Source organism: Ambystoma mexicanum, chromosome 11, assembly GCF_040938575.1.
Source record: "Ambystoma mexicanum isolate Mex_15411 chromosome 11, UKY_AmexF1_1, whole genome shotgun sequence".
Taxonomy (NCBI): domain Eukaryota; kingdom Metazoa; phylum Chordata; class Amphibia; order Caudata; family Ambystomatidae; genus Ambystoma; species Ambystoma mexicanum.
In genome coordinates, this window is record NC_090934.1 from 906,628,037 (window position 1) to 906,652,626 (window position 24,590).

Consider the following 24,590-nt stretch of genomic DNA (forward strand, 5'->3'; position numbering starts at 1 on the left):
TTGTTGCTGGGGTACTTGGAGTGGGGTGGGTGTGTTGGCGTATTGGGTGTTGGGGTATTGGGCGTGGGGGTGTTGGGGTATTGGGGGTTGGGGTATTGGGTGTGGTGGTAGTGGGGGTGGTGGTAGTGGCCATCATAAGTATTGGGCAATTAAATCTTGGTCTATCGCACGTCCTTCTTTCACATTGTGCCGCTGATGAATTCCACCATCTTCCCATCATCATCCTCATGTGGCATCATGTCCATGTCAGGGGGCAGGGGTACGTTGTGCTGGATGTATGTATGCATGGCATATACCAACATAATTTTTCCTACCTTCTCCGGCCCGTAAATGAGTGCCCACACCCGACCTGCTGAGGCAGCGAAACAGGGCCTTCAACAGGCCAAATGTCTGCTCAATGGTGACACGAGTGCGTGCATGTGCATGGTTGTAGTCCTCTTCTTGCTTGTTGACTGGATGCCTGATGGGGGTCAGGAGCCACAGCATCAGGGGATACCCGGCATCACCTGCATGGGGGCAATAGAAAGGGTACTTGTGATTAATTTGGTAATTCCTTGATAGCACTGCCTGTACAGTGTACATGATAACATGCAACAGAATATTCATAAATGCACATGACATGTTCCTTAGTGAAAGACCCAAGTAAGTGTACTAAGGGATGATCCATGGGTGAGTGGCGGGGGTGGGTGCTGTTGACGTCCCAAGGAATATTCAATCTGAACCTGCACTCTTACAAATCAAGTCCAAAAGTCCATGATGTCCTCATATTTAATTGATGTGTTACAAAATGAACATGGCCTATGCATGTACAGTGCTTGATCACATATTTGCCTAATGTGCTTCATGAAACACAGTGGTTTCCACATTATGCATTCTACTTACTGATGTCATTATGTACATGTCCATCAACACCTTCCCCCATATGACTGAGCAGATTCACATTTGTGGTATGGGCCGCGGGTGAAGGGTTATGTTTCTGTGATACGCTGGGTGGGACTGGCATGGTGGGAATAAGGTACTTTGGATGAGTCCTGCTCCTCTCAATCATATGTTGTTGGTGGTAAATGATTGATGTTTGTAATTGTTTCCATACTTGAGCCATTGCACTTGGAGGTGTCCCTGAAGGTGACATGACAGGCATACTGATCTGCGATGTACCTGTGGACTGAGTGCAGTGACTGAGATTTCTCTGCGTGGCAGCTGAATTTAGCTCAGGCATGGCAGCCTGACTCGTGGTTTCCTTTGGTGGTATCATTTATTTCATGCATTGTGACTGCAGGGTGGTGCATTGTGATACCTGTGGTTCATGTTTTATGATGTTCCAGATACATGTGCTGGTGTGAGCACTGTGTATGTTGCTTGCATGTAGACACAGCTGTGTAGGCATGCACATCTGCATCCATTGGCTGTGTTCCACATTCTGTTGAATTGACTAGGGTCACAGTTTTAGGCACCCAGGGTGCTGCGTGTGGTATTGTTCAAATTCTATGTGTGTGATTTGTTATTGTACAGGTTTGGGATGTAAAGGTATCTAGGTCTGATTCCTCATCCGACTTTGCCTTCTATTGCCCGACACAGTCTATCAGCACTTCATTGCATTCATTGTAATGCTTATGCATATTTTCAGGAGTGATTATGGATTCATGCATGTGGTGTGCACTTGTGCTCCTCATGCATGCACTCCTGTGCTATGTTCCAACACCTCTCATGGCCCAGCCAGCAGACATGTTGCCCATGCTTCTGATCCCCCCCTCAATCAACACCCCTCATGGCCCAGCCAGCAGACATATTGCCTATGCTTCTGATCCCCACCAATCAACACCCCTCATGGCCCAGCCAGCAGACACATTGCCTATGCTTCTGATCCCCCCCCCCCCCAATCAACACCCCTCATGGCTCAGCCAGCAGACACGTTGCCGCTGCTTCTGATTCCCCCCCCCCAATCGACACCCCTCATGACCCTGTGGTTAGACTCACCCAGCAGCCAGGTACGTTGTGCAGCATGTTGTGCCATGTACTGGGGAAGCGTGGAGTTGCGCAGCACCATAGCATCATGTGTGGAGCCAGGGAATCTTGCACAGCATTGTGTGTGATTTTGCGCACATCGCACACCATCTGGACATTCAGGGAATGGTAGAGATTCCTGTTGTGGTACACTACCTCCACAGCATGACGGACAACCAGCTCCACATGTGTACATTTGAGGGCACCAATTACATTTGGCATGCCTGCCAGTGCACAGAATGCTATTTTGGTTCATCTGCAGTCCATGGTAACTTGATGTGGCTCCTTGCGTGTTTCAGGAGTACATCTACCACCTGGTTGAGCACACAGGATAAACAGGGTTGTGAGATTCCATGCAGCTGCCCCACTGTGTGCTGGTAAGTGGCTTTGACAAGGAAGTGTAGCACACACACTACCTTCAGCAAGCGGGGATGGCTGTCCGGATATTGATGTGGCTCACCAGGTCATCATGAATGAGGTCCACTATTGTGAAGATGGTGTCCCTATCCAGTTGGTACAGGGTGTGGATCTGTGCAGACGTTAGGTCAAATGGACTGGCCCTTAGGCGAGGGAATGGTGTCTGCCTGCGGGGTACAACTGCCTGCACTATTGGTATATGTTGGACCAGTGTCACCCTCCTTCTCCTCCTGCATCTCCGCTGCATTCTCTGGATCACTGCCTCCTCAAAGAGTAGCAGTGCCGGCATGTCCTACAGCTCCAGTACTGCAAGTGCTAATGGTAGCATTGTGGTTTTGGGAGGGGTGTGGTATGTGGGAATGCTCCTTTTTCTGCTGTGCCAGACTCCATTGCCTCCACCTGTGCTGATTGTGTGCAACTGTGGCAGATTGGTACACACCAAACTCATATTACCGGTTGCACCGCGATGCCAGTGTTAATGGCCTCATTGTATCCACTATTACCGGCATCTCTATGCCGGTAATTCCATGTCTGTGCACCTCTTAATGTGCACTTAACTGCGGCATGCTGGTGTCACTGGCACAGCTGCCACGTGTCGGCAATCACACCAGCAAGGAAGAGCCCGGTCACAGCACGTCCTGGCTGATGCCAGTGACACTGGCATCACTGCTCAGAATACCCTTGTCTGGTAAACGATGCCGGTATGGTAATATCAGCATCGATTTTACCGGACCACCAACCTTGTAATGAGGCCCAATATATTTACCAAGCGTTTGAAGTACAATTTCAATGTGGTACTCTTGGGTGGGTCATTAGAAGAAACTTTTTGGTGTTACGATGTATCCCCCTTAGCTCCTTTGCTTTGGTGAGAATCTCTGTCAAACGAGCCATAATAGTGAAAGTAGGATCAATGTCTAACCTGGCATAGACATTGCTATCACTAAGTTGCCTTTCACATTTCCGATCGTAATCAGTAGTGTTCAATATCACAAAGGCGCCCAATTTTGTCAGCAGGGGGTGGATAGTTAGACTTTTATCCCAGTATAAATATTTAATCATACCCAACTCATGTGGTCTGTAAGATGTTATGGTATAAGGCAGTGGCAGTACATCAATGGAGGCAGCAGTAAAAATGAATGCAGATGGGAACACCAAATTATTTAAATATGAGATTATTTTCAGTGGGGTCAGTATAGATAAATGTAAATAGAGACAGCAAATTATTTAGTGCAAGTGAAGGCAGCAGATTAAAAATAATGCATTAAGTTCATGGGGAGCAGTGGATTAGACTTTCAATGGTATCAGCAAAATGGATGCAAAAACAGCAGATTTAAAATGCACTCAGCACATGTAAAAAATATGTCCCATATTATGATCGAATTCATCACCTCTGTAGTTTTGCATTGAGCTAACCCAGATTAATCAACTAATTAGTCCCTTATTAAATAATATCCCCGTAATTCATTAGTGTTCCATTTTAACAATGAAATGCAAAGACTCAGATGGAAAATTCTGTTTTTCGTACTGTGGAAGTAAACGTGCATGCAAAATGAATGGGCTGTCTTTTCCATTGAGAGAGATTATTGTTCTTGTAGGAAATAAAATGATACATGTAAGCTCTTGCTGTGTGATTGGAGAGACAAATGCTATGAGTCTGGAATCTTACTGAGGTGACAGAAAACGTCAGAAAAAGGGCAGTAGTTAGTCTTAACTGACAAAGCTCAGGAATACATGCAGGTGAGAGGGAGGGTGTGGGGCTTTTTGCTGCTGGCTGTCCGGAGAAGAGAGAGAAAGAGCAGAGGGATGAGCCGGGCTGTCCAAGCCCTAGATGCAGCTGGTGTCCTGAGCTGACCTTCGGGGGCACGAAAGCAGTGCAGAGTTTGCAACACTTCTTTGCTGATAACCCACAGCAGAGAGCGAGTTTTTCCCAATAAAAAGCACAGAGACTTCATAGTTCAATGTGAGTATTTGTAGAAAACGGAGGAGAACGGACGATTGCATGTGCAGTTTCCCTCAGATAGTCAGGACAAAGGTTTATTTTAAAAAAAATAGTTGCTGTTTTTCTCTCACATGTTCAATGGTACATGACAAATGCTGATAAAAGAAACATGTTCCATGTATTGGGCTGTTCTTCATATTTCTTCTCTTAGATAACCTCTTCAGTGTCGATGCATTGGTAAGAACAAACAAATGTGTTATTGTGAACTGAAATAAGATTTTAGTGCAACTAGCGTTATTTGAACACATGCATACAAATGGTAAAAAGCTGAACTGGTGGGATTGTTTTATTGTGTCTCTGGTGATTATTTGTGAATTAGGGGAGGTAACCAGGAAGTGCCTTAGTGCATATACCACAGTGGTAAAATATTTTCTGCCGGTGGTAGAGTAAAAAATAAAAGTTATAGAACCAGAAAAGCAAGCTAGAAAACCTGGGATACATGTGTGAGTGTGTTCAGCAGTAGATGCTGGAAGCTGAACAGAACCATTAAATACGGCAGGCTGATGTTTTATATAAGTCATCAGCAGAACATATGGTAACATTTTGTTCCTACTAAATGTGTAACATCCAGTAATTTATACTTACAGTCAACCCTAAAACAGAATACCAATACAAAAAGGGGGAAGGTTTGTCTCATTATATAGGGCAGAACTATAAATAGGCTCACCACTATTATACCACAACACTAAAATACTGCCAATTTACCAAGAAGCTAAAATACCACCGAGGTTATGTAAAAGCCCTATGAGAAAATCCCTAATATATTTTGGTGTGTTTGCCCACAGACCGACTTCATAAAAAGTGAAAAGATTTGGAACAGCAGATATGTAGCTCTAAATCTCAAGAAAAACAACAAAGCACCACATTCAATGGGATTGAGGTTTGCCCCAGATCTACACGAGGGAGCAATTACCAATAGCTATAACAGTGGCTAGGCCTGGTTGTAAATCATTAGGGAGGTTTGACTCACCGATGGTTACCCTCAATCCTGTCCACCTGAGAGAAGGAATGAGCAACAGAATAATGCAACTCAAAATAAAATAATGAAATCAATCAAAACCTTGATTAAACTGTTCACCAGGCGTTAATGACGGGACCCGCAAAGGGACTTTGGTGCTAATAACGGTACAGCAAATTGCGGCACCGTTATTAGCGCCTTCCCCATTCCCATTGGGGGCTCAAATGGGAATGGGGAAGGGCCCTAGTGAATGGGGAATTACCGCCCCTCCAACCTTGGAATGGGGCGGTAATTGCTCCATTCACCAGGGCGGAGTCGGTAAGGATTTGGAGGCAGCCATGGCGCTAATAGCGCCATGGTTACCTCCAAACTCCTAATGAGGCCCATTATATCACAGTTACATTGCAAATTTGATCAGAAGCCCCTAGACTGGATTGTAGAACAGGGAACTAAACTGTACGAGGTACTATATTGTCAAAGTGAAGAAGAAGCTAGAGAAGCAAAATCTAAATCTAAAGACTCCACACCAACGGTAATGGAGATAAGATCTGCAAAAATGCCACTTAAATCAGCCCGAACTCAGGTCAGGAATAATAAGACATCTGATCAAAGAGGTGTGCCACAGAGGATGCCATCCCAAACACCTATGTTCAAGTCACATGATCCGAGCAATAGAGGAAGTTACATTAGTCCTAGATATATGGGAGACAGACCTAGGGTAGGTACCAACCCGATATGTCAGGCATAAATAACAATCACAATCAAAATCAAAGAGACAATGGTCCATACCAGATGCTGGGGGCATAGAGCAGATTTGACCCCAATACTGTGGTATATGGCAATCAAGACAGACCATGATATGTGGATCAGTTCATTGAAAATGGAAATCAGTATAGAGGACAGTACTCACAAATTGAAAGACAAAACATGAACTATGCCCCGCCACTAAAATCAGTCACCACCGCCAGTGGATCACAAGCAAAGAATGGTTACACTGCAATTCCCACCTCCCATGAATCAATAATTCAGAAACAAATCAAACAGAAATCAATCTCCTGAGAGATTCCAGAACAGATCCAACCAGGGTGAAGGTAACCAGTACCGGCCTTGGCCACAAAGAGAAAATTCCAGGGTCATGGACAGATTTCAATGTCTTGAGGCCCAAGTAAAAATGTTGTGGGCAGTTCAAATGCAGACACAAAATGAGGGTGCAGAATGTCAAGGAAGTGATCTTGTACGCTCTGACAATAAGTGACTATGTAATAGCCCCTGCAATGATAAAAGTACAGAATCCCATGAACCAGTTTTGTGTAACAGTCCTGAATTGCTTGCTGATTTAAACATGAAAATACCCACCAATGGAAGTGAAATAAATAGTACACACCCACACAAAAAGGACGTTTGCTTTAATTTAGAGTTGAACCAGACTATCGAAGTGTGTAAAAATGAAGGACAGGAAAAAGAAAATAGACAAGCAATTCCAAATGAGCAGAGAGACAGATTCAAAAAAGACATCACATGCCATGATAAAACACCTGATACAGAGGTAAGATTGATTGTTGAAACATCATCCCTTGTTAGTCGGAATACTGATGAAATGCAGACAGAAAAAGTGAGTGCTCAAAAGCAGGGTACAGGCCGGTCACCTGAAGAGTACTTTGAGCCACGCATATTCCAAGAGACCGAGAAGACAAACACCATGCAAGAGGTAAATAGGTGTCCTGAACCAGAAAATGACAAGCTACCACATGATTTCTGTAGGCATGTTCAATCAAAAAAACTGCAGTGTGAATGCTGATGGACCACGGACAGAGGGGCGGACAGTTGCTACTTTCCTGGTGGGTGCTGAGCATGGAAAAAATAGACCAAGATTCCCGAAATGAAATGGGCATAAAGGAGGGAAAGATATCATTCCATTTGCCTCTGTGCTTGGCAAAAAGGGCCTGAGAAAAGGGAGTCCTGAAATTAGCAAAAATGCACACATTTTGTGTGTGCTGGAAGAAGTTGAGGACAGGTATTATGCTCCTATTACTGTGGAAGTGAAGTGCAATACATTTGCAATGATTGGCACTTGTGTGCAGGCCACTATCATGTCCAAAGGGTTGGTGAAAAGTATCAATGAAGGGAGATCCCCACTAAATCATATCAAAGTGAAACAAAACGAAGTCCCAGTGCATCATTTCAATGGTGAGGAGATACCTTTCGAAGGTATCACTGAGGTTGACATAAATATAGGAAAACACAGGATGAGACAGGATGTGTTGATCACATCTCTCAGTGAAATTCCATTTTTGATGGGAACAGATTGCCTAAAGAGGTTATCGTTGCTCATTGAATGGTAAATGGTGTGTTATGGTCCTTAGCCAAAAAACCATTGAGGTCTAAGAAAGTAAGGTCATAAAACAACAGTATAAAAGAATGCCATACTGTGGCTAAATCAGATTATGCAGTGGATCCTAGTGCCACTGTCATCTAGATGTGTCAGAGTGAAATGCAAAGTGAAAAAGAGTAGCAATCCATGGACATTTATTTGTAGAGTATTTACCTGGCTGGAAGGCAACAGGGATGCTCACATATAATAAACCTCTTAAACATGGAAAGATGATTCAAGCAATAGACAAACTAGTATCAGAAAATGATTCAATAGTACACTCGAGAAAAATCTGTGGTCATTTAAAGGTGCCAGGAGAGGACAAGGAGGGAAATGACAAAGCAGATCAATTGGCCAAAATTGGTGCAGTCATGGGAGAGTTGTTTCCCATTAAACACCTACTTGTGAAATACAGGTAGATGCGATCACACGTTCCAAATCTCCAAAAGAAATTGAACAGCCTGTAGTGCAATGGAGTTATGATACCCCGGATGAGGATCTGATCAAAGCACAAAATGAAGATCCAATTTTAGGCCTGTTTTATAATCATTTGCTAGATGCAGAACAAAATCCTCTGTCTGAAAATGATTACAAAGGAAAAGAAGAATTGAAGGTACTATTTAAGAACAAAACAAAAAGAGAATTAGACTACAAGATGGTTTGATGATTATGGAGTCTGTAACAGGTCAGATCCAGTGGGTAGTGCCTTTGTCATTTCGTGGACTGATGTTACACCATGAGCATGACGCAATAACTGTAGGACACAGGGTTTCACAAAAATCTTTGGAAATATTGAAAGACTATGTTACTGGCCACACATGTCCCAAGATGTTGAACTGTACACCACAGGGTATCTGGTACGTGCACAGTGTCAGCCTGCTTCACCTATGCATAGGGCTCCATTAATGAAAAGAGGTTTCAGCCTCCATGGTCAGATTTGTAAATCGACTATGTTGGGCCTGTAAAAAGATCAGCCTGGGGAAATAAATATTTATTGTCTGATGTCCAAATCGGTGTAATGTATTCCATCACCGGATTGTAGTGTGCAAACAGCGGCCACGTTATTGGTAAATCAAATATTTTCAAGGTTTGGTTTACCCCAAAGGATAGAATCAGACCGGGAAGTAATTTCACTAGTGCTTTGATGAGGAGCATGGTGTGGCAGATATTGGGTGTGAGGAGGACCTCTACATATCTTATTGACCATCTTCATCATAGGAGATGAGAGAAGCAATAGGTCTATAGTAGATATACTAAAAATGTGCAGACACTTTTGAATCTCTCTACAATTCATGAATATGTGAAGAATTGAGGAAGCACTTACAACATGCATTTGCATTTGTGCAGCAAAATCAGGAGAGAGCTGCTGGTGGTGCAAAAACATATTATGATAGGAAGACATATTTAAGAGAATACAAGGTAGGTGATCAGGTGTTTAAATACCACTTTGGGAAAAGTAGGCATAAAAACTCTAAATTTCTTGCGGCATGGCAAGGGCCATTTGAAATTGTAGACAAAATATCCCCTGCGGTGTACACAATTATCAAGAAGGGAGGTGGAATGGCGACAGAGCAATTTGTTCATATCAACCAAATTAAACCTTGCCACCCAAAGCATGAGGTGAAAAGGCTTCAGCAAGTTGAGACTAGTTGAATATAATAGATGTAGCATACACAAGATTTCACTCCATGAGTAAAAAAAAACAAACAGCAGGTTGAGTAAGCAGAAGGGAACAGAGACACATGTAACATTTAAAAATGGTCCATTCTCTTCATGAAGAGGTGCTGAACCAAACTGAGCTCTCCTAATATTGTGTAGTAGGGTCTTTTTGAATGGGTTTCAAGCAATTGATGGGAAATGGTAAGGGATATTAGAAATGTGAAGTATTATGGGGGGTGTTTTTGGAATTATTTTGCTGCATTATGTGGAATGTTGTTTTGTTTTATGTAATGGCAAATCGAATTGCAGGTGTTCCAAAGTGGCAAATCCAGGGAGCCACAGTGTTTTAAGCAGCATTCCAATTTTATTTCAGGCCTTTTAGCAGACGAGGAATAGACAATTGTTCTGTGCTAAGTACTTAATCCGTTTTTTCTATTCACTTTAGAGATGACTAATTCCTTAATCCGGCAGGGCTGGATCCTTGGAGACCTGGACCCTTGGAGGATGCCACAGGAGGAGGCCACAGGAAAGCCCCCGAACTGAAGAATGGGGGTAAAAATAAGGAGCCTGAGATACCAAAAAGATATCTGTGGAGTAGGTTCCATGGAGTGCCAAACTGGAGGAATTATGCTGATAGCAACGTTATGTACAGTGTTTGTGCAGAGACTGATGGACAGGACATCCTGGAGATGTGTTCCTATATTCTGGATACCAGGAACTAAAATACATGATATTCATGGTGTTTATTTATCTTCACTTTTGCTTCATTTTTCATTTATTGCTTACGGAACATATTACTGTGCTGTGTTGCAACAAAATAGACCTGGACTGTGGATATTATATTCTGTGGGAGAGACTGCTTATTCCAGGTAAAGCGTACACATGTGATGAAAATTTGATTCGAAGTCTATGGTGTTTATTTTGGAATATGGACTTTCCATTTCTTCATGGGTATGCAGATGTGGACTTCAGTTGGGGGTGCACGTTTTATTTTATTTTATTACATGTGGACATGCACATGTGGGCTATAGTACAGATTTTATTTTATTTATTTTCATTTCATTGCATATGGACATTTCCTCAATGAGAGATAGACATATTTTATTTTATTTTTATTACTGTATGATTTTTTGAAACTGTTGTTTTATGATGGTTTATGGAAAAGTAGGGTGGAGAATAGTGAGCGCTCCTAGATAAATTAATTATTATTGTGGCACATGCATTTTAGTAAAATTGATTATTATTTCTCCTGCTATGATTGTTAGGCGGAAACCTGTGCAGTTCCCTCTGGGACCACTGCAAAAGATTTAGGACTACAGGTGTTTGGCAGTAAACCCACTTGGTAGCAGTCTATACCACACAGATTCACTTGGTAGCTGTGGCTGAGCAGTCAGACTTCCCTCAAGAAGAGTTAAGCAGTATGTGGAGTATACAATATAGGGCAATTCTTCACAGTAAGACAAGCAAACACGCAACGAGGCTCAGTGTAAAGATATTAAGGTATTTATTTATAACGGAACATCTATCGAAAACACTATTGCACTATCACGGCAAACAAGTCAAATACAATTACTCTACGAAGAAGAAACGATCAATGCCCCTAACAATATTTCGACAAGTCTAGGTTCTACCGGCATCACTTATTTGCAGACAGAGGTGTATGCCTCAACCTAGATGGCACTCTAATATCAGTTAGGACGGGAGAGAAAAATAAGCAGGTTACGAAATCAACACAGTTCAAGACTTCACGGGAAAAATGCAAGGCAAGAAGACGAGAACCACAATAGATCATAAAGTTCAGAGGCCAGGCCCACTCGGAGAGAGGCAAGGCGATAGGTCCCAAAAAGTATCTTTGTGGAAATGTGTTCGAGTCTATGTAGCAAATTGTTATTGGAAGATTGAACCAGTTCAGAACACTACGTGAGAAAAAGCTTGGAGGCGACCCAACGGAAAGGGGAGGATTAAGACACCTCGCTCAATCCGATCGCAAGGGAAGCCAGGCGGGCACAGTACCTTGTTTGTGGAGGGCAGCTCCGGTGGGGGCAGTTGTTCCTGGTGGTGGATGCACGTTGGGTCTTTGCCAAGAGTAGAGATGATCTTGTCGTCGAAGAAAAGTGAAGTCCAGTGCACCACCAGGGAAGAGACCAGCCGCGGAGTGCTCCGTCACAAGGCACCACCTTTTGGTCGCGGTACAGGGGTAGTGGCTATCCGGTTGCCGAGGTGCTCTGCACGGGCAATTTGACCACTGCGTCCTGAGGCGAAGAAAAAGCGAAGGGGACTGGTTGTTCCCACCAGTCATGGGGAAGAGACTCTCCGGCAGGGAGATCTCCTCTGTCGTCGGGAAGTGGTGAGTCGGTTCCGCAGGGCTCCACCAGAGGTGTCGTCGGGCAGGTCGGCTCAGCGTTACCCTCGTCGGATTCTTAGGTCCTGTGGCGACTTCTGAAGATCCAGTCCCAAAAGCCCTGCTTTTATGCAGAAAACCCCCATTCATTCAGCCTAGCTGTCAATCAACACATGCTAGGTGGTGAGCGGGGAGGCTCACCACTTGGGCCAATCACACCAGAGTGCGACCGGAGTTGGCAAGGCAACTCGGTCCAGGGTGCCTAAACCCCCTCCCACACCCCTGTGGTAACCCAGACAGAATGGCACCACTTTGGAGAGTCTCTGTACAGAGGCCCGCCAAAAGTGGAACAAAGGGCTCAACCTTTGGCTTAGGAGTCACAGAGACGAACACAGACGCCATTTTTAAAACCGAGTTCTGGCAGAAAATACCATCTGATAAACTTATTTAAGATAAGTAGACCGGTGGTATGTTAGAGATTAACAAGAAAAAGTATCAATCTCTAACAATGGGACGAATCCCATAGGGGTCGAACATAACAAGTAGTTTCCACTGCCACCAGCCAAAACTCGACGAGGGGGGATGGGACAGTGCCCCCTGGAGTAACAGACCAGGAGTAATCGAATTACCCCTACTAGTACGTCCACAATAAGATGGTTTGTACTAGTTCTGTTAGTAAATTTAGGTCTAGTAAAGCCAATGGTGACTTTACATGCCTGGGGAGACAGTAGTCAGTCCCCGGGTATGGAGTCTATGGTGGAGGTCCGCTAGGACGCCCCAGTGTTACGGCACGTAGGGTGCGGTGTAACACACAGAGCAAAACATATGAGACCCTATGGAGTAAAAGACCCCATAGCCCATAGAACACATTGACATTCGAAGGAATTACACACATTCATGTCCAAGAGTGGGAGGAAAAGAGTCGCACTCTTGGCAGGATGGAATAAACAAACTCCAGAAATCCAGCAAAGCTGCTGGGGGACTCACTAGGTTAGGAAATTCAGCCTAAACAGAGAATTCTCCCTAACACTCGCCCCCCCCCAGACTTAGGGACAGGAGGATTTAATCCACTCCTGGATGAATCTCATACCTCTAGTCAATGACATACATCCTAGAGAGACCATCAGCATTTTGGTGGTGACATCCTGACCTGTGCTCAATGGTAAAATCAAACCCTTGCAGGCAGATCGACCATCTCAATAGTTTTGGGTTTTCCCCTTTCATTTGCATTAACCATCTCAAGTGTTGGTGGTCAGTCTGAATGACAAAAGTAGAACCATACAAGTACGGACTAAACTTCTTCAGAGCCCACACAATAGCAAAGCACTCTCTTTCGATTGTTGCCCACCTTGTTTGAGGATCCTTCAGCTTGCGGCTGATGAAGCAAACGGGGTGCTCCCTACCTTTCCCATCCAGTTGACTGAGTATGGCACCTATTCCTACATTTGAAGCATCTGTCTGCACAATGAAGTGTTGGCGGTAATCAGGAGCTCTGAGTACTGGGGCTTGGCAAAGAGCCTTTTTCAGGTTTTCAAAGGCCTGATTGCACTCCTCGTTCCATCTAACCTTTTTAGGAAATTTGGGCGAGGAGATGACATTCAGTGGAGAAGCTATGGTCCCATAGTTCTCTATGAAATTCCTGTAGTACCCAGTGAGGCCTAGGAAGGCTCTCACTTGGGTTTGAGTAGTAGGTGTTGTCCAATTTTGCACAGCTTCAATCTTACTGAGCAAAGGTCTTATTTCTCCAATTCCTACCTCATGTCCAAGGTAGACTACCTTACTCTATCCAATTTGGCATTTACTCGCCTTTATGGTCAGATGGGCTTGTCCAAGAGCCTGCAAAACATCTCTCAGGTGGGTTACATGTTCTTCCCAGGAATTGCTGAACACTGTGATGTCATCCAAGTATGCCATGCAGAAGTCCTCCATCCCATTCAGAACCTGGTTTACCATCCGTTGAAACGTAGCAGGTGCATTCTTCAATCCGAAAGGCATTACCTTAAACTTGTATAAGCCAACGGGGGTAGAAAATGCAGTTTTCTCCTTGGCATGGTCTGTCAGGGCTATTTGCCAATAGCCTGACGTCAAGTCAAATGTGCTGAGGAACTTGGCGGCACCAAGTTTATCCACCAACTCATCTGTTCTTGGCAAAGGGTGGGCATCAGTCTTGGTGACTGCATTAAGAGCTCTATAATCCACGCAGAATCTAAGCTCTTTAGATCCGGCCTTTGGTACTAACACAACTGGGCTAGACCATGGACTAGTAGAGGGCTCTATTACCCCGAGATCAAGCATCTTGCTGACCTCACCTTTGATGTGGGTTTGTACGTTTTCTGACATTCGGTATCCTCTGATTTTGACTGGCAGACAGTCACCAGTGAGTATGTCGTGCTGGCCCCAAGGGGTCAAGCCTGGCGAAAGCGAGAACAGAGAGACAAACTGATTCAACATGGATTTGCACTCTTGTTGTTGCTCGGGTGTCAGATTGGAGGAGAGATTTACTCCTTCAATTTTTTCGTCCAAAGGTAAGCCTCTGAGGAGATCCGGAAGAGCTTCACTCTCTTCTTCCTCGGATGATGCTAGAAGCAACGCTCCTACATCGGGTCTTGAGATATACGCTTTGAGTCGGTTGGTGTGAAAGACTGTCGTAGCCTCCTTGGGATTGCCCAAGTCCACCAGATAGTTGACCTCTCCGAGTTTACCCACAACTCTGAAGGGTCCCATCCACTTATCTTGCAAGGCCCTCTGCCTTGTTGGGATCATAACGAGAACGAGTTGGTCTTGAGCGAACTCAACCATGTTAGCCTTTTGATCGTGCCAGTGCTTGACCAATGCTTGTCCAGCTTTCAAGTTATCGCTTGCTTCCGTCATCATGTGCGACATTCTCCTCCGGAGACCTATCACGTAGTCAGTCACTCTGACTGGCTTGGGGGAAGGAGCACTCTCCAACCCCTCCTTAATCAGGGCCAATGGACCTCTGACAGGGATGACCATAGAGTAGTTCGAAGGGAGAGTAACCTACTCCCTCATGAGGGACTTCTCTATGAGCAAAGAGAAGGCATGGCAGTAGAAGGTCCCACTTACGCTTAAGAGGCTCTTCTAAAGCACCTATCATGCTCTTCATGGTTCGGTTGAACCGTTCTACCAACCCATTGGTTTGTGGGTGGTAAGCCGTTGAGAACTTGTAAGTAACTCCACAGGTTTTCCACATGGCTTTCATGTAGTGGGACATAAAGTTTGACCCCCTGTCAGAGATTACTTCCTTAGGAAACCCGACCCTAGTAAAAATACCAAGGAGGGCCTTAGCCACAGCCGGAGCCCTAACAGTCCTCATAGGAATTGCCTCAGGATACCTAGTAGCATGGTCTACTACAACAAGTACAAACCTGTTGCCTGAGGGGGTTGGAGGATCAAGGGGACCAACAATGTCAATCCCTACTCTCTCAAACGGGACTCCCACAACGGGGAGAGGCACTAAAGGTGCCACATTCTTGGAGCCAACCTTACCAGAGGTCTGGCAGGTGTGGCAGCTCCTGCAGTGTTTTTCTACTTCGGCCCCCATCTTCGGCCAATAGAAGTAGAGAGAGAGCCTTTCCTTAGTCTTCTTGAAACTCAAGTGACCAGCCAAAGGAATCTCGTGGGCTAACTGCAAGAACTGGGGTCTGTTCTCTTGGGGTACTACAAGTCGTTTGTAGTCTCCAGGTGCAGACTCGGTCGGTTCACTGTAGAAGAGACCATCTTCCCAGTGCAACCTGTATTTCCCAGGCTCTTGCCCTTCAGCCTGAGCTTCTGCCTGGTGGCGAAGACCTTCCAGAGTTGGACATTCCCTCTGTCCCTTACTGAAGTCTGCCCTGCTGGGTCCACCTTCTGCCAGTAAAGACTGCAGCTCAGGATGGTCAACAGGATCCAGATCTCCAATGAGTTCCTGGCCTTCCATTAGCTCTTCCTCAGAGTCTAATTCTACCACACAGGGTTGTACCTCCCTCTCAGCCTCAGCTGGAGGGGGAGTTACGGGTGTAACTTTGGACAACCGCGGGGAAGTCCGTGTTGGCTGCACTGAAATGCTGGCTGCTGGTTTCGGGATAGAAGTCTTAGGTTTCCCTTTCGCTTCTGATTTCTTGGAGACAGCTGCCGACAATTCCAGTGGAGCAGGAGTGATCTCTTTCTTCATCATCTCCTGGAGAGTACCGCGCATGGTCCTTTCTCTTGCGGGTCTGGTTAGCTCCTGTAACCGTTTACTATGAGGTCTGGGAGTATGCGATACAACTCTGAGAGTCTTCAAATCGTTACCCAACAGTACGCGTCCTGGTACCTCACTCTGTATGCTGACAGGTATCTTCACAGTCATGTCGTTACACTGGATGAGAACTGGTAATTGAGGAAGCATTTGCACAGGCCCTCCAGCTAACTTGGTGAGAAGTTTGGGTGCCTTAGCAACATCCTCGGCCTGAAAAACCGATTTATCCACCACAGTTATGCTGGCCCCAGTGTCCCTAATGGCAGGAGTCTCCTGACCATTCACCTGGACACTGTCCTTATAGTACTCTTTAGTATTATCAGGGATAGAATTATAGACATCTAAATTCTGTTGTTCCCACAACCCCAGAGATACTAAAGAAACGCTGGCTGAGACTCCAATGGGTTCGTCAGCTAGAAGTAGAAAGTTTCCACTTGCAATTTGGACTTCCTCCTCTGGAGCGAAGGCTTAGGAGACAAGCTGGACCCCTGAAGGTTTACCCTTACATCTGGGATCTCCTTTCACGTGGTCAGCCGAGCCACAAACAAAGCATTTACCGAATGCTTTTTGGAATGGTGGCTTGTTCTGACCTCCTTTCGGTTTGGCACCAGAAGACACACTATTCTGCTGCGGTTTTCCCGGTGGCTTACCCTTCTGGTTTTGTTTGGGGCCCTCTTTGGAATTTGAGTTATTCGAATTCTCTTTTGAGTCTTTTTTAGGCTGTTTTCCCTCATCCTTTTTCTGAGTTGCCCCATAATCCTTATGAGTAGCCCTGTTGGCTACCCACAAGTCAGCAGCCTTAGCTAGCTTCCGGGAATCCAATTCCTTCGAATCAGCCAAGTGCTGTCTGAGCTCAGGAGAACAGGCATCATAAATAGACTCCAACATAAAAAGATTCCTCATACCCTCATAAGTGTTCACTTTGTAACCCTTAATACATCCCTCTAAGTTTTTCAACCCTTCACTCACCCAGGTAGCCCAAGGGGTACCATCATGCTTTTTGAGGGTTCTAAACCTCTTAAGATACTGGGAAGGGGTCTTCCCAAATGTAGCTATCAAAGCTAGTTTCACACTTTCGTAATCCGTCTTATCCGCCTCCCCCAACTCCATTACCACATCAGTCGCAACAGGAGGGAGCCTAGAGAACAACCAGGGAAGTAAATCATTGCCCGTGATGTCCTGGAGCCCATGATTGTACTCAAATAGTTTTAACCAATCCAACACATCCAATCTCGGTTCATACATACCCACTAATTCCTTCGGCATCCGGGGTCTTTTGGGACTGGAGCTCCTAGAGGAACCAGAGGAGAGAGAAGCATTTTCTATAGACAACTTTTTCATCTCTAACTCGTGATTAAGTTCTATTTCCCTGAGTCTTAACTCAGCTTGCTTCTGCTCAGCCTGGGCATTTATCCGTCTGAACTCAAGCTCTTGGTTTCGTTCAGATTGAGCCAAGAACCGTTTGTATTCTAATTCGAGCTTCATTTTTTCAAGTTCAAAATAAGCAGGGTTACATGTGGGACCCGGTATGGGCCCCGTAGGCACAGCTGGTAAGGCAGGTAGAGGAGCAGGGGAGACAGTTTCGTTAGCCTCTCCGTCCTCATCAGCCTCTTCATCGCTATCATCAGAATTACGATTCAGATCAACACCATCACTGTTATCTACAGTTGCTGGAGAAATTGGTTCCTCCCAAACATCCTCCCAAACAGCACCCAGACTTTGGTTCGCCAGCAATCTCTCTATTAGTTCTAACTTCTTGCCTCTTACAGAAAGATTCTCTTGCCTACAGAGAGCTCGCAAACTCTCAGTATTTTCACCTGACAAGGATTCTTGACTGTAAGTTTCCATCGTAGACATGTTTTTGAAAGTTGCTTTCTTAGTGCTAAGCTTCGTGGTTAGTTATCCTAAAGTGTCGAAAAGCACTCTAAACTGTATACTTGATACAAATCCCACCGCTGTACACCAGTGTTAGGCGGAAACCTGTGCAGTTCCCTCTGGGACCACTGCAAAAGATTTAGGACTACAGGTGTTTGGCAGTAAACCCACTTGGTAGCAGTCTGTACCACACAGATTCACTTGGTAGCTGTGGCTGAGCAGTCAGACTTCGCAGGGCTCCACCGGAGGTGTCGTCGGGCAGGTCGGCTCAGCGTTACCCTCGTCGGATTCTTAGGTCCTGTGGCGACTTCTGAAGATCCAGTCCCAAAAGCCCTGCTTTTATGCAGAAAACCCCCATTCATTCAGCCTAGCTGTCAATCAACACATGCTAGGTGGTGAGCGGGGAGGCTCACCACTTGGGCCAATCACCCCAGAGTGCGACCGGAGTTGGCAAGGCAACTCGGTCCAGGGTGCCTAAACCCCCTCCCACACCCCTGTGGTAACCCAGACAGAATGGCACCACTTTGGAGGGTCTCCGTACAGAGGCCCGCCAAAAGTGGAACAAAGGGCTCAACCTTTGGTTTAGGAGTCACAGAGACGAACACAGACGCCATCTTTAAAACCGAGTTCTGGCAGAAAATACCATCCGATAAACTTATTTAAGATAAGTAGACCGGTGGTATGTTAGAGATTAACAAGAAAAAGTATCATTCTCTAACAATGGGAACCCATATTATTGTGGCACATGCATTTTAGTAAAATTGATTATTATTTCTCCTGCTATGATGTCGCAAGCGATCGCAGCAGATGGAAAACAAGAGAATATGTAAGATGTTATGGTATATGGCAGTGACAGTACTTCAATGGAGGCAGCCAGTAAAAATTCATGCAGATGGGAACACCAAATTATTTAAATATAACATTACTTTCAGTGGGGTTTGTATAGATAAATGTAAATAGAGACAGCAAATTATTTAGTGCAAGTGAAGGCAGCAGATTAAAAATAATGCATTAAGTTCATGGGGAGCAGTGGATTAGACTTTCAATGGTATCAGCAAAATGGATGCAAAGACAGCAGATTTAAAATGCAAAGAAAATGTCTCATATTATAAATGAATTCACCATCTGTGTAGTTTTGCATTGAACTAACTCAGATTAATCAACTAACTATTCCCTTATTAAATCATATCCCAGTAGTGTTCAATTTTAACTATGAAATGCAAAGACTCAGATGAAAAATTCTGTTTTCTGTTCTGTGGAAGTAAACATGCATGCAAAATGAATGGGCTGTCTTTTCCATTCAGAGAGATTATTGTTCTTGCATGAAATAAAATGATACATATCAGCTCTTGCTGGATGATTGGACAGAGAAATACTCTGGGTCTGGAAGCTTACTGGGGTGACAGAAAATGTCAGAAAAAGGGCAGGAGTTGGTTAGTCTTAACTGACAAGGCTCAGGCATAAATGCAGGCAAGAGGAAGAGTGTGGGGCTTTTTGCTGATGGCTGTCTGTCGTAGAGGGAGAGAAAGAGCAGAGGGAAGAGCTGAGCTGTCCAAGCCCTAGATGCAGCTGGTGCCCTGAGCTGACCTTCGGGGGTGTGAAAGCAGTGCAGAGTTTGCAACACTTTTTTGCTGATAACCCACAGCAGAGAGCAAATTTTTCCCGATAAAGCGCAGAGACTTCATAGTTCAATGTGAGTATCTGTAGAAAACTGAGGAGAATGGACGATTGCATGTGTGGTTCCCATCAGATAGTAAGGACAAAGGTTTATTTTGAACAAAATGGTTGCTGTTTTTCTCTCACATGTTCAATGGTAAATGACAAATGACAATAAAAGAAATATTTTCCATGTATTATGCTGTGTTTCATATTTCTTCTCTTAGAAAACCTTGTCAGTGTCGATGTATTAGTAAAAAACAAACAAATGTGTTATTGTGAACCGAAATAAGATTTTATTGCAACTAGCGTTATTTTAACACATGTAAAAAAAATTGTAAAAAGCTGAACTGGTGGGATTGTTTTATTGTGTTTCTGGTGATTATTTGTGAATGAGGGGAGGTAACCAGGAAGTGCCTTAGTGCATATACCATGGTGGTAAAATATCTACAGCCGGTGGTAGAGTAAAATAGTTAGAGAACCAGAAAAGCAAGCTAGAAAACTTGTGATACATGTGTGAGTGTGTTCAGCTGTGCATGCTGGAAGCTGAACAGAACCGTCGTTAAATACAGTAGGCTGATGTCGTATATAAGTCATCAGCACAACATATGGTAATATTGTGTTCCTACTGAATGTGTAAGGTCCAATCTTTTATATTTACAGTCAACCCTAAAACAGAATACCAATACAAAAAGGGGGAAGGTTTGTCTCATCATATATGGCAGTACTACAAATATCCTCACCACTATTATACCACAACACTAAAATACTGCAATTTACCACAAAGCTAAAATGCCACCCAGGTTATGTAATAGCCCAATGACAAAATACCTAACAGGTCTCAAATTAACAAATCTTAGATGTTCGTACAAGATTTTATCAAGGTTTGGTACTAGTTTATGGAAGATATCCACTGAAGGTACATTGATGGGGGCATAAAGGTACGTTTCCCTCTAAATTCTAGCATCTTGTCCTCTTCTTCTATTAGCCTGCTAGCCTGCTTTCTTGTGTATTCTCTATTTCATCAAAGAATACTTTGCGCTTGAGCTTCCTTACAAATCTAAACAGTTCTACTTTGGTGTCAAACAGTCTGGTACTTCACATAGGCACAAAGTTCAAACCTTTTTGGAGAGTGTTTATTTCTACAGAGTTTAATAATCTACTCAACAGATTCACCACTACATTTTCTTTTGTTTTCTTGTGATCCCCCCTCATCCTCTTTGGTTTCCTCTCCTTGTTCTTTTTCTTCTTTTGTGTTCCCTAAAAAAGTGGCCGTGGATCTTGTAGCCTGTGATTCACTAGCTCTCTCTGGTTCTACAATGTTGTTGTTTCCTCTAGCAGGAGTTCCTTGTTCACTGGTTGCTTCAGAGTCACTGTTTGAAGCATTCTTTGAATGGCCCTTTTGTGGTCTTCTCCCTTGATGGTCTAAATGTATCCATCCATGTATAGGCCTCTTAGTTCAGGTAGTCATGGGTATCACGTCTGAACTTTCTTACTTTCTTTGACTCAAATTCAGTTCTATAGTTTTCTAGCTTCTGATTAATATCAGGTAAAATGGTGTCAAGTTCTTCCTGTCCTAATGATTCACTACACTCGTTTTCAATGACCTGTATTTCTGTTGTGATTAAACCTAGGTTTTTGGAAAACTCGTGAATAGTTAGTAAAATCAAGTCTAATGAACACTTGTTTAGTATCGCTTCCCACTTCACAAATTATTTGCTTTCTTTGCAGAGTGGCTGCCTTAGTTGGATTCTTAAGCCCCATGGGATACCTTGGTTCTTAAAGTATCTACCCAGGGTTTTGGCATGTAATTTTCTATTCATCTCTTTACGTATTAGATATTCTAGTTGCTTAAAGGGTTTTGAAGTATCAACTGTAGCAGTAGCCTAAAATGGCATCCACCTCTTCTGATGAAAAAAACAAGCGCTCCGCTGTTTTACTGGTTAGTGATTCAATATCTTCAAAGTACATTTTAATAACAGGTCTTCACCCAAGGATATGCCTATGGTGAATAATACAAGGTATGGAAAGTTGGGCACCACTTAAAACAAACCTGTGAATGATTATCGTACACAATTCCAAAATTAATCTAATTGTTTTGGAGCAAAATGGTGGAAAAACCATTGGCACAAGGGTATACAATATCAAAATAAAGGTTCAGAGTTTGCTCTGGACCAACCATATGCTCTCACAGTATCATTAATTTAAAGTTTCATATTTTCTGTCATCCAGTTAAATAGAGTTCACATTATCTTAAATTATATTCCACTAGTCAAATCCAGGAACTCAGTTATTTTATTCCACCATAAAAGGTAGTATGCAATACAGTGTGTCTATTAGCCAATGGTTTAGGAACCATGTCCGCCTTCAGGGCCAAAACCACTATTGAACCATGCGTCAATAAAATCAATGAATGTCAACCAAGTCGACTATCAGCTTGTATCAAAACAACAATCAACAATAGAGAAAAAAATACGTAGAGAATAAAATAGTAAAAATACATAAATACAAAATATATATTAGTTTCAAATCCATGCACCAATTGTAAGTCTCATGGAGAGCACATATGTTCATTACCTGCTGATTCATATGTGAATCTAGAACCACTAATCACAAAAGAGAAAAAAGAGAGAAAATGTATTTGTATAATACTTTTCATAACCTGAACTCCAGTTTGTGTCTTACATTGTAATCAGTAATGAAAAAATGAATGTAGTACCGACTTTACCTGAGTAGTTCTCGCAACCAGCGTCGAGTTGATGAAAAACACACGCTATTTTTATCCCAGGGAAAAAGTAGTTACCTGAAGCCTTCACAGGCTCTCTGAAACAAGTCCGATGCCTGACAATGGCGAGGCTGTGCTGCTAACATTGCCTTTTCTTACCTGTGCATAACTCTAAACACAGGCCGTGTGATGTCACACGTGCAGTGCATGTTGTGATGTCACCACCATAACACATATTACATTGTCTGTTGGTAAACATTAGCACAGTTTCCAGTAATAGACAAAATTCAAATGGAAAAAAAAGACATATAACATTGTCTGCTCTACACAAAATGTTCATCTCCAAGTGTCTTTCTTCATGAAGACACCAATAGTAAATAGATTTCTGTGGATGTGAAATACATCTCGGTCACTCAAATAGTTTATAGGTCTACATAAGACAATTAAGGATACCATGTACATCACGTTAGCCAAGTAGTGGAACATGGTAGATCTCATACTGAGAACATGTATACGATAATCAAAATAGGAAGAACCTTGCACATCAGTAATCTTAGTCTTCAGCTCCAGGATCACAATCTAATAAGATAAAAAGTGTTATTGGTGTAACTAAATAAAGCTCTATGTCGAGCATGTGTCACCGTCGGGGACATATACATTTGCTAACCTCTAAAGTGGTTTAACATTCATGATACAATAAAATGATACTTAACCATCATAATGTAAACTCCTTTTACACTTAATACCAGCCTTACAAATATTTCGGCACCATTATATCCAGAATTTGGACATCTGCCTCTATAGGGGCATATACATTTCCTAACTTCTAAAATGGGTTAACATCCATGTTATGTTGACAATCACCAAAGTGATACATGACCATCACAATCTCAGCTGCTTTTACACTTAATACCAACATGTTCATGCTTGTGGGAACAAGCTACTTCACACAAAACAAATATAATTCACTTTATTGATTTTACTGACGCATGGTTTATTATAGCTTTATAGACCTGCAGCGAGGGCTGTACCGGGCGTTATGAACCCTGAAAACCGAGTTAAGGGCGAAGCGGTATCGACAATAACAATATTTCCTGCACTGGTATTTCCACCTCCACTATGTCCGGCATGCACAGAGCAGTTACGGATGTACCGCAGGCATTTGTGGCAGTGCATCCGTCTCCGCCGGTGTTCCTGTACTGGCAGTAGCACCGGTTCCGCACTTTGTTGATGTGCGCAGCCGCCAAGCCAAAATTGAACCTTGTTTCTACCCCCACGCCTTGACGGAACCGGTGTTACCGCCATTACGGTAACCTCAGATTTCTACCGCCAAACTTGTAATGAGGCCCAATGTGTCAAGAGATGAATAACAATACCGCCATTGTATAAACAGGCCCTCAGTCAAAATTGCACAAACCCCAGAGTGTAGATGATTTAATAAGATTTTTTTTGTCCATTCATGGTGTTCAGAAAGTACAAGGGAGCCACGGTCAGGAAGGGAGGGAGGACACAATAGTGTTAGCTGAAATTGCACAGATTGGCCTGTCACAGGGCCGAATACCAGACATGTTACAATTTGTTTAGTTTCACACAATGGCAAAGATGAACACACAGAGCTTTGATCACCAGGTGCATACATTAACATTGCCAGAAGCACACAGACAAGAAGGATGCATGGCACCCCCAAACTCAAGTTATACCCCAATGGCAAAGCCAATAAACACAAGCAATTGGTTTTGAGTACTAGGTCCTCACTATGGGCCTCATTAGGACCCTGGTGGTCCCGTAATGAACGGTACGGAACCGGCACCGTTCATTACGGGCTGCCCCTTTAAGAGGACTGCTTTGGGACCCACTAAGGAATGCCCGGTCAGACCAGGCGTCCTTAGCAGGTCCCACTAGCAGTCCAGGATGCTAACAACGGGTCCGTCATTAACAGGCCTGTTGTTAGCATCCTCCCCATTGCCATTGAGCCCTATGGGGCTCGAATGGCAATGGGGAATGTTTTTTTCCGGAGCCCAGAAAAGGGCAACAACCGGGTCCGCCAAAGTTGGCATGACCTGGTTATTGCCCTTTTCTGGGCCCCGGAAAAAAATTATTACCAGCGGCAGCCAAGCCCTTAATAAGGGCACGGCTAAAGCCAGGGTCCTAATGAGGCCCTATGTGTTTTATAAGACAGACATTCAGTTCATGACCCTATTGAAAGATTGTGCACCTGCAAGTAGCAATGTGTTTGGAGACAGGAGGGCAGAATGAACTGTTCAAGGTTGGAAACCATCTGGGATTATTGGGGTCCAGCGTGGGGAAGGAAATGGGAGTATTTTTGTTTTTTATCAAAAGCCAAGTTT